Here is a 12259-nt window from a genome sequence, read left to right as displayed (position 1 = left end):
AAGAGAAGGCCTAGGGAGATCTTCTCCCCCTTCCCCCTAACAGTAGATGCAGTGATGATATACTTTTTTTTCATGGAAACTGACTTGTCTATGGCTCATCTATTTATAAAAGATCAAATGAAACAAAATAAAATAGAAAAAAAACAAATCAGGAAATTTGACCTCACAGATTAATTGAGCCATTATTTTCTTTACCATGTAGATATTTGCATTCAGAGGCTTAGAATTAAGGTATTGAGGGATATTTTTTTTTTTTAGTATTTTCACAAGGTAGTATAAAAAATGTAATAGAGAAGGTGGCAAATGGTAGAAACAGTGAGACTGTAAAYGGTACCACAGAAGAAGAACTGTTCTTGGACTACAAGGTGGTGCTTCATCCCCTTCCATGTAAGGAAAGRTCTGCAGTGCAAGAGGATGAAGAAGTTGGCTTTCTGGATATAAAACTACACCAATAATACATAGTGATGAAGGATATCACTCTTAACTGTCTTGCATCATCAGACTTTACAAGCTCAGGATATGAAGTGCTACAAGAATTAAAAGTTACAGCGTCTCCAAGAACTTGGTGCAATAATTCGAGTTGATTTGGAAAGAGTCCTCTTTCCTTAAGTCCACACACTCAATTACTAGATGATTCAGAAAAGCATCAACTAGCTGAAAATTTAGACTGAAACCTGGAAAGAAAAACAAGCAGTAGTTATAGCAATGTTACACTTTTGTTACAAGTGTTGTTTAYTCTGAGTATTTTATTTAAAGCTTGTTTCACAAGTTCAGCTAATTATAGTGCATTTTTCTTAGATATCTGCAAAGAATGCACTTAGACACTATATTCCTACCTTGCTACTCTTTGTGCACTCTTTGTGCAGTCCATTTATCTTCTCTTCCCTTTTACAGCAAGCCAGCTTATTTTGCTGAATCAGAATAAAAGGCTTATAGAGGTCTGTTGTAAACAGTGTGCCAATATTTGAAAAACTGCAGTGTTACGAGTCTGGTATCTGGAGAGCTCCTTTTTTGCATAGCTTGCTTCTAGAYCTCTAAAAAGCTTTGGTGGGTATATCAAATAATATTTAAGATGTTAAGAAGCCTTTGTAGACAGCCAGTAATTCCATACACTTGGAGTTTTATCAACATTTAAAAAGCCATCTTTTAAAATATAAGGAGGGGAATTGACCTCTGGAGTTTGCATGATTCAATACKTGCTAACATTTCAACTTTATTTTGCTGTTGAGCTCCCCTGGTTTTAAATCTCTTTAAAATAAKGTTTCCAGATTTGGCACTACCTGGYTTTGGTTGTGTCTGAGAGGCCTTATACACATATTGTCTAATAGGCAATAATTTGAAATAGTTTGAATGAACTGCTGTTTTAATGTACTTCTCAGCTAGCGCATGACTCTCGAATACACTTGGAATACAGATACATGTCTGTGTTTTGTTGATCTCATCCCAGGGTTTGAATCAAGCACGAAAGTCATTGAAAAAAAAAGTCAGGTAAACCCGAGCTTTCTATTGTTCACCAGTCCTGAACTTGAGTGCTATTTTCATACAGACTTTCAAAACTTCTTACAAACTGAAGAACTGAAGAAAAAAAAGGGTTAGCTATGTTGGCAAGTGGGCACAAACAGAGATCCATGTTGGTTTGTCTTYTTAAAAAGGATGTATTCTGCGATACAGCCCTAAGCCTCTCCCAGTCYCTTTACCCCAAGTTGATTGAAGAGAAAAGAATAAAAAGATCTAACAACGCTCAGAAAATCTGCAATCCTGAGTCAGGGGATGCACTGTCTAATTGCTCTGGAATGTCTCCAGGTCCAAGGAATTCAGACAGCAACTTCTCAGAGATGGGATGTAAATGAAATCAGAGAAGATGCTTGGACCAACTTCCTCCCTSTCTCTCTGTTTCCACAGCACAATGGTGGGTCATTCCTCTGAAAACACCACACCCATGCCCACATCATCCCCCAAATTTCAACCTCCAGTGCACTAAGTCAAGAATAACATTTCATCCATGTTAGATGACAGGCACATACATAATACAATATTCATGTCTGCACATGGCAGTTGGGTTTCTTTTAGTAAAAGTTGCTTTTTGGCTTCCTCCACCTMTTGAAGACAATGGCATTTAGGCCTGTCAGAAGCCCTCAAGCATCCTCTAGTCTCAAGTAGCATTCATTTTCCTAGTGTCTGGCTTCTCTAGGACACCTAGACAAGGTGGTCTATGAGATCTAAAGTTCAAATCCATATTTTAGTTCAAATAAGGAATGGAGAGACAGAGAGTCATTGAAAGAAAATGTGTGCAATGTTATTAAGAGAATAGGCATTAAAAACAAATTCAACAGAGAAGAAATTAAAGGMACAGATTTTAGAGGTAAATTCAGTGTTTGAGGTGTGTCTGAWTCAGATTATCTGTGCAAAGTAGATGTTTCTTAAAACTGGAATGCATTCCTTTAATCCAGTACTGAATATTTAGCACATCTTTCCTGCTTTAAAATAAAAACAGCATCAAATGAATGTGATACATTCGAAGTCATTTACTTGAATCTTATAGAAGTGATGTGAATTTAAATAAAAAATTAGATAGGTTTGAGGGAATTGCAAAAATGATAGAAGAGTTCAGCCGCTTTACATACTGAAGTTGTGATCTGCAGTCCAGAAAAATAGTATGAATTCTCCACTTTTTGGAAGTTTCATCRGGAGCTTAAGCCAGTCACCCATAAATAGATAGCAACAGAGAGGAAAGACAAACAGATTTCCTTGCCTTTTGTATACAGCTTATGAAAAACTTGATTTTTTATCCAAGGACATTTAGGCTAGACATATCTGTCAGTTATTACAGTCTGAAAGATTAATTTAACACTGATGGCTTACAATCTGTTTTCCTTCCTCCATTTTTGAGAGATTTGATATTCCATTGACTGGCTTTTAGTAACCACTATRAGCCACTTAATCTCTTTATCTCCATTACTGTAAACGGGTCTTTTCTACTAGGCAAGCTTTTCTATCACATTAATATGTTCTCATTTTCTTTTGAAAGATACTTCTAAACAGYTCTTAAATTGCTTAGATACAGTGGATTTTTGCAACTGAGAAATTTTGCTCTTCTTTGAGTAATCCATTACACACAGAAATACTGATTGTTTAATAATGCGGCTGTGCATGAATTACTACTGTTCATTGTTTTACAGTATAGTGCAATATTTATGCTGAAACAATGAGGAAGACTCAAATGTTAAACTCGTAGAGATATAGAAAAATGACTTGTGTTTAAGAAAGAAAAATTAGAACAAACTTTCATGTCTAGAGGCTTGAAAAAAACAGTGAATTTGGGAATGTGCTATGACTGAATCCTGGATTGAAACTGGAAGCAAACTTCTTATGAATTTCTGCATGAGGTAGTGACATCCACAGTGCTTCTCACAACATCAATACTTTTGTTCCTGTAATTTTATTTTATCTTTTGCAAAAGGGAATGTTGTCTTACATATTTTGTGATTAATTCTATTATACTTGGTCTTTGCAGTCTTTACATTTTTGCTTTGTTTTGTTTTGTTTTTTGAGTAGCYTAATGAATTACAGTGAATCAAATGCATGCATCTAATCAAGATGTAAGTATTTATATAGTTAGGCACATGGGCATACTTTCCAGAAACTTCAGTCAAGATCTGTAGTGATAGTGCCCATTATTATGAGGTTTTAATATTTGCATTGGAAATTTGGGTTTTTGTYACTCATACTTAGTTCACCAAAGGTTCTGGATCCCCAGATTATAATRTAAACCATTCATCTTGATAGTATTTTGCTTCTGAGAATGTGCTATGATGCCTTTAGAAAGGATTTTGCTTTCTGGAGATCTAACTTTGATGTTAATGGGAAGTTAACACTATCCAGAAAACACGTGGATATCTTTCCTTAAATCAAGTTGTGGGAAGGCAGATTTAGCCAGCTRTGTTAAAAGTATGGATTGGTAAATAAACATGAATATGTGTGTTGAGAAAGAAYGAGCCCAAGATGCAAAGTTCTTCTCTGAAATAACATTGGATTTAGCAGAAAATTTACTCTTTCAATCTTCCTTTTCAAATGGCAGATGGTCTGTCTGCTTTCAGGACACATACTCCTACACATAAAGCAAAGTCACTATTTCATCTGGGGGCCACAGAGGTTGAGAAAGGTCACTAAAAATTATGCTGGCTGGCTTTCAAAATATACATTCWTGTTTCATAGCTGGCATCACCTCCACAGTCTTTAGTTGCTCTAGTGATGGCTCAGTGGGTTTTCACTATTAGAAAAAGTTTGGAAATGCAATTCTGATCCCATTCCTGTCAATGGTAAAATTCTGCAAATTAAWTTYTTTCTACTGAGGGAGAAAACAGGRAAAAYKCATCCRTATTTGTGGTTTATTTCCAGCTCCTACACTAAGATATGCTAGAACCAGAGGTCCTGTTTCTTTCCTCTAAACAACCTCTCCTCTATTGAGTTACTAAGGTGGTAGCTCTGGCAATTTCCCAGCCAGGCTGAATTCACRCTGTGGAGAAAGAAAGTGTGTGATGGGGGAATTTGCACCCAGAGACTTTTACTTTCCACAGCAAGCTGTCTCAGGSACAGAGGCTGGGCCTTGGTGCAGTCTTTTCACTGACCAAAGCAAGCCCTTTCTCTGCCAGCTCYACGTACTCATGGCTTCCTCACAGGGTCTTTCAGAAAACAGGCAATGCAAAAACAGAGCAAATCCCTTTGCTTCCACTGTMTGCTGAGGGGCAAAAAGAAAGAAAAAAGATCTCCAATTTCTGTGGTCAGGTCTCTTGATAGATACAGGTTTTCAAGGATGCCAAAATGCCCACTATTAGCCAAGAACAGCCTATGGCTGTTTGACGGGGAGCTACTGAGATCGGGACATTGAAGTTATGGAAAGTTATTGAATGAAGAATTTCAACTCACATTTCCCAAAGGAGGTTTCACATCTCCATCATGTGATGGTCACAGAGGAAGTTCTTTCATTATTCCATATCTTATCTGTAAAAATCCATACTCCTGAATAGATATAAAGGAATATATGAATTTTCATGTGAACTTTTTGCTCTGGTACAACACTGTATTTCCAAAGTGATCAATTTGCATGCTTTATAGGAATATGTAGAGATCATGTAAATACATTTTTACATTCAATTTGCCCATGAATTTTTTGTTGACTGGAAATAAGCTCTTTTCTTATTCAACTTGACGACTGCTGAATATAGAAGTATTTCCWTGGACCAAAATAGGGTTTGAAGTACGCCTTGTGTTTTTATAATTATTTTTCTTCATAGAAAGCTCTTTAATTGGTACAGAGTATTCCTTTCATGCAGTGAGGAAAAGTGAAATTTTATTTAGCAGCAAATATTTAAATATCACAAGACATGTSATGTGTAATTGGAAAAGGAAGTGGCAATATGGTATGACAGACAAGACAAATATAAAAACAATGAATGAAAAATTGAATAGGTAACAATACTTTGATGTTAGAAAAWAGACATCTTCTTTATCCAGGAATAAGAAATAGTGTAACTCTCTTGATGTTTATAAATTTCTAAGAGCTAAAGGGTAAGACTTTAAACAAAAAAAAAAATATATGCTTAGAATGGCCAAGGAGGTGAATGACACAGTGAAGGYAATTCTCCCTTGGATGAAAACAATTATCATTTACCAAGTGGTAGCAATCCAAACATTCAGAAATTGTGGCTGTAGTTAAAAAAATCATGTCAGAAAAACACATTTTTACCCATACCTCATCTAATACAAGAAACCTAATATAGAAGGTTGGGTAAGATAATGAGATTTTAATAAATAATTAGCTTGCATTTCTTTAAGAGATCTTCTTATAGATTGAACATTCATGGTACATGCCTTTTGCTGTAGATCTGCATACTAGAGTTGTTTTTAAGGAAATAAATAAAGATTGATATTTCCATGTAACTATTACCATAGAACTTGTGATTGAAAAAAAAAATTGTGACTTGCAGTAAAGTAATTTACATGAAAAGGAGATTTTCCAATGTTCCCTAAAGATAGCCAGAATCTGGAGTTTTCCCATGTTCTTTGAAAATTTGTTATATATCTGCCAGTAAGTCCTGTTCAGAGGTTTTAAATCTCATTAACTTTGTTTGGATGATGTAACGAGGCCATGGTTAAATGGAGCAGAGTTTTAGCTGAGTTGTWTAAACAATATTCAAGAAAATGATCTGTGAAATACTTTGGAAATCAAAGYTAGAACTTAGGGTGGATTTGGGCAATGTGTTTGAAGCATTTAAAGGTTTCATGCCCTAATTAGGTACTTAAAACAGATACCCTGACCTACCAGTTTGATTTAAACACAAGGGAAGCAGGTATCAGCTCTTCTATATATAATTACCTGACAATTTTGTTGCTGGATGGAAGAAACCTCCCTGATGGCATGTTGTTGCATGCTTACTTGAAGYTGCAGAATTCTCTGAAGTTTCTAACAGAGAAACCCATCCTTCTCAAGGGGATGCTGCTCTCCATGGATTATTAGACTAATTCAGGATGGTAATTCATATGTTCCTTAGAGAAAAGCATGATGTGAGCTGAGAAAAASTAAAAATACAAATATTTCTAATGGGAGCTTTTCCTTTCAGTGAACTATGCACCCAAGAAATTTCACGAGATTGTGCCACTAACTTCTTTATGAATCTACATGCCATAAGAGATGTTGTAATAGTGGATAATAAGTAAATCAAACKGAATCTGATAGGATGTAGAGATTGGCTCACCCTTGGTTGCTACAGTTAGTTGATTACYGATCTATTCATTGATTTGAAGAGGGCTGAGGTTTTTGTTATTGCTTCCTGTAGGAAAGAGAGAACCTACATCTGCAGCTGCCTAGGGCTCTTTGACAAATTGCTAAAAGTTTGTTCTGTGACTAATTACCTGATCATCCTGGACTAGATTGTAGTATAAAAATACAACAAGTTCATAAAATAAGACTCCTCTTACAAAGTAGTTCAGAGCACCCTGTGTGAAATGTACCACATAAGAGCTGCACGTGCTGAGTTTGTTTATAAAAGAATCTCACTGGGAAATAGCTTTCTGTGAATCTTCTTCCTGTGAGGTCTAATTGCTGTGTGAAAACCCTGTGAAGAGGATGTGAAGAGTGTGGTCTGAACAAAGGAGAGGGAAGCAGCAAAGGTGAAGGAGAAAACCTGGTACTTGTGTGTGAGAGGGAACATGTCTGGAGAAGTAATGGAGAGAAAAGCTAGCAGYAAAGTGAAGACATTTTTGATTAGATTAAGGTGAAACTACCTAAACAATAAGTTCCTAAGTACACACTGCAAAAGTGGTAGCATTAAAGGAATAACGATGATGATCAGGTTCAATGTTGATGAGCTTCTCTGTTTATCCACTCTTCATTTCAGTTTAGGTTAATGGATAGTCTTGATACTTTTAATTGAGTTTAAAACATAGAGCAAATGTGCAATACTAAGCTCCCTCTCCACCCTGTTTAGACAGAGCCAGTGGCAGTCACAATGACAAAGCAAGGCCTGGCAAAAGGCCTGGCACAGCCTCCACACCACTTAGCAGGTAGACTGGCTGACATCTCTAAACATCTGTAACCTGTCCAAAGCTGTCTGATGTCAACCCAGGCATGGGCAACTCTTTTRGATGAAATGCAAAAAATTGTCTTTGAAACCTGTAAACTAGAAGAAAATTACCTGCCAAATGGGAAAACTGGAAAAATAATGTGCACCATTTATTCTTGACATCACACAATATATTAGAAAGTATATTATAGTTACTGGCACAGACGCTGATCTCTTCCATCCACAGTGTGGKAAAAGCTGCTTTAATCCATACAGCTTCAGCACTAGTCTCCCACATCCCAACTGAGTGCCCTGACTGTGGGCCATAAAATAAAGTAACTCTCTGTTGCTGCCTCTATCTGCTCCAGATTAATACCGAAATATATATAAAACCCAGAAAAGGTCCAAAGGGGACCTACAGGGGAAGGTGCTGAATTCTAGTTGTAATTTTTTTGTCAGGGAGATGGGAGATGTCTGGTGGTATCCACATCCAAAGTGGAGCAGAGTAGGCTGCATGTTAGCAATCAACAGCATTTGAGTACGTGCTTTGCCAGCTGCTCTGCTGTGGGGCTGGGACTGCTGCTAAGGAAAGAGTTCCCATGCCTGTGAAACCATTTCAACAGAAGTGTAACTGGAGTGCAGCCAACTCCACAAAACATCTTCTCATTTTATGAAAAGCAAATAAAAAGAGTGTCAGGCAACCCTTGTTTTACAGCACCTAAAATCATGCTGGAATATGCTTGAAAAGTCAGAACTGAAACATTTGCATTAGAGAAACTCAGGAACCAAATACTGACAATGCATCCAGGCAGGAGGATGGGAGAGCTGTAAAATGAACAGAAGCAAATTTCTAACATTTCAGTCCACTCAGCAGAATCCAATGAGATAAGACTCCTGTTAAGCAGAGAAAGCAAATTGTGGGAGTATTGGATATGAGAAYTGGCATTAGGAATGAGCCATGACTTGACTGGCAGCTTTCCAACATTTTCCCACACCCCAGGCAAAGCCTCACAACCAGTRCAACATCTGAGTCTAACATTAAACTGAAATTAAAAGATGAGTTTCTTGAAATAAGATTTCAAGATAAATTGAAATAAAGAAGAAGAATAAATTCCTGTCTTGCACATAATTTCATTTCAGCAGATGCCAGAAAATGGGGCTTTTATGTGCTAAAAAACTGAAAAGTAAGCCCTGCTGCTTTCTAAGCAAATAAAACTGTAGAAAGAACACGAAATGGTAAAGCACATAAAATTTTTTATTTTACCTTTTCAGTATGTGGTTTGTTGTGCATTTGTACTTCAAACTAAAGGAAAATTTATAAGACTTGCTTCTTGGACCTGATACTCAAAAAAAATATTCGTATCTAATCAGCTTAAAAATTTTGATGGTACTATAACTGAACTGGAAACCTAATTTGATACAGCATCCAAACCAGTCATTATTCTTTAAAGCAGTCTTTTATATTGAGTTAGAACAGGAGGAGTTTTRTGGGGAAACAAAGTTTTTTTGAACTTTACAGGGAGCAGTATCTGCTCCTGTATTAATTCACAGTATTGTTGCTGTTGTCTGTTCAGCTTTCTCACCATTGACATCACCATGAATGCACACGTAATTAACCTTGTCAGCTTGAATCTAAGATGTTTTCAAGTATAAATTGCTCTGCTGCTATTCCTGATATAGGATGTAGAAATTGTTAGCTATARGCAGTTAGTTTTCACTGAATCATTCTTAGCTGGAGACCTCAAYAGAAAGGAGATGTAAACCAAGAATTTGATCACTCTAAATGAAAAGAATTAATTTCTGTATTTTCTCCATGCATATATTTGTGTGCCTTTTTATAARTAGTAACAAAACAGCAACAAGAACTAAAGAGCAGTCAAGGAGGCAAAAACAGAGAAAAAAAGCAGAATCTCTGACTTGCTCCCCGCTTCAGTTKCAAAGTAAATTCTTACAAAGATAGGTCTTTCGGAGGATGGATGCAAAAATTACTTTTTGATGACGTGAAAATAAATAGAAAGTGCAAGTTTGGGTTGCAAGAAGATGATGAAAACCTCTAAAGAATGAGTATATGAGTAAAAAACAGCATAGGAGGCATAAAAATTGAAAGGCAATCAAAGATACATGAGAGAATTAGAATAGAAGCGCCACAAAAAGAGAAACTGTGAGAAAACCAGATTAGAGTGAAAAWTAACTAAGTTTTTGTGAGACCTTTTTTCCTGAATATTGCAGTTTCTAGCTCAGTTTGAGCCCTTTGGCTGTAGTTTTCATTTTGTTGAGAGAGTAGGGTCGGTATTTCTCTCTGACATTTATTTAAATGATCTCCAATGAARTCTGAACTTAATTATATAAGTATTCAGAGTAAAATTAATTTCTTCTAGCATAGGTTTGCAACTCTATACTTCCCACATATTTTGAGCACAAGCAGTAAGCTTCCTTACTATTTGTGTCAGAAGTCCTGCTCTGAAACTGGAATGGCAGTCAGTGTGTCTGCTGAAGGATTGGACTTGCTCTTGGAAMCACAGCCCGTCCCATATGATAAAAAATATAAAATACAAAATAACTGTCTACCCAGTGTGGAGACACTGAACTAATTGCTAGATGCTAATTGCTAGTCTGATGAAATTGTGGCTTCTGAAAYAGTTTGGAGTAGAGTCCTGAAAGTTATCAAAAGCATTGCATATTTCTGAATCATGTAAAAGACATCTTCGTATCTAGAAAACCTTCTTTTGGAAAAGTCTCCAAAGAACTGTTGTAACTAAGTCCTACATTCACTTTCAGRGTGAATTTAGTGTTACACTTTCTTTTTTCCTGTTGGAGTAATGCTTCTCTAGTATAACTGAGCTACAGGGCTCACCAATCCCAAGAGTGAGATAATTCTGTATGATAGAAATCTGCAAAGTTTGAAAATKCTRTGTTGAAATTTCATCTTTCAAAATGGACAAATACATTTTTATTCATCTTCCTGAAAGTACACCATACTTGGTGGGTATGAAAGTTAATTCCTGCTTTTGTATGCATTAAATCTTTCTTCCCATAATCTGTAGAATTGTAAACGGCTTTGTGGCTCTTGGCTCTTTGTTCTTATGAAATAAGGCAGTGTCATCTCTGCCTCTTATTCATATCCAGGTGTTTGTCTCCAGCCAGAACTACCAGAAAACACCCTTGCCCTGGACACATGGAAGGTTTTTGAGCATTTCTAATGCTATGGTATGATGCTGCATCTAAAATGGATTCCGTGATTTGGTACAGACACTTRATCTTCCTGTTGTCATTTGTGTGTTAATAAATTTGCCAGTGATTATTCAGGTGATATTTGTACATTTCAATAATTTAATTTATGAGACCATCCTCCAAAACACCTCAGAGACAGGACATAGCTGTCAGACAGCTCTTCATGTGTAGGCAATTGTCGCATACAAAACTTATTTATGTGTAGTGAATTAGGAAGCGGGCTATTCCAGGGAAACAGCCTCTATTGGTGGCAAGAAGAGAGTGGTCAACTAGAAATTCACATTCTACACGTAAAGAAATTATAACCTTATTTAGACCTACTTCTGTTTTAATGATTAAAATAGGTAGTGTTTAAGGTGATTTCCACAAAACAATGCTACTCAGCATCTTTGAAATATTTAAACTGCCYCTGATTTTGGTATGAAAGTGAGAATACCTCAACTTAAACAGTGTGGCCTTTTCTATGCAATTCAAGCACAGACTCACCAGTGTAACCATTCATTATGCAAATAGAACTGGCCTTAATAAGAAGTTGGCCAGTGAGGAAGCAGGCAGGCTTTAATGACTTTTAAATTAGACAGATTAATAACCAACCATTAAACAAAATTTACCTGCCAGATATTTCACAAGTGAAATAGTTGTATGTACGAGTTTGATCCAGGAAAAGGATTTCTGATAGACCACAGAGAAAATTAAATTCTATCTTTATAATGTAACTTCTAGTTTGTGACATTTCTAAAACACCAGAAACTGTAATTACTGAGCTTGAATGAGCTATTTGTGGTTGGTGAAAGACCTGTGATGTAGACTGTAATGTGCAGTATAAACTTAAAAGCTGCCTCTGAGCTCCATTTTCATGCCTTGTCTTCCAAGTTAGCATTTYTTATTCCACTGATTTATATTGTAGAAAAATGCCCGTACTCATCTACCTGAGTRTCATGTGGCACCTGTAATACAGGTCACTGTCAGAAGTGATACATCACATGAAGTTGTACCTGCRTAGAGCACTGTACCGCTATACAGAAAACATTGTTGTGATAAGAGTGGTGCTGGACATTGGACATGCTTGAAGGAATATCGAATGTGAGAATTTTGAACACTACAAAATTAAGAATTCTTTCATGATCTAATTAAGAATATTTAAGGATTGTGTGCTGATTTAACCTGATGTTTTTCTATGCTATATGCTTATGATAAAAAGTATTACTCAGTCTCATCTCCTGATCTTAATCCAAAATTCATGTAGCCGTCCAATGTGTCATTTGATATCATACTTCCCAAAAATGCTTCCCCTTTCACTTGGATTGATTTTAACTGTGTGCTTCTGTAGGACTTCCATCAGCAGTTTATTCCATTAACTTAAATGGGTTTCTCTGAATTACTGATATGATAAACTCCTTCAATTTAACCTGCCATGGCTTTGAGTGATCAAGTAGCCTGTGTATATAGTTCCATTTAAGGTTTTG

This window comes from Malurus melanocephalus, unplaced genomic scaffold (assembly GCF_030028575.1).
Source record: "Malurus melanocephalus ecotype Western Australia unplaced genomic scaffold, MMel_1.1 scaffold_99, whole genome shotgun sequence".
Taxonomy (NCBI): Eukaryota; Metazoa; Chordata; class Aves; order Passeriformes; family Maluridae; genus Malurus; species Malurus melanocephalus.
The sequence above is the reverse complement of the archived record's forward strand: the minus strand, read 5'-3'. Positions refer to the sequence as shown.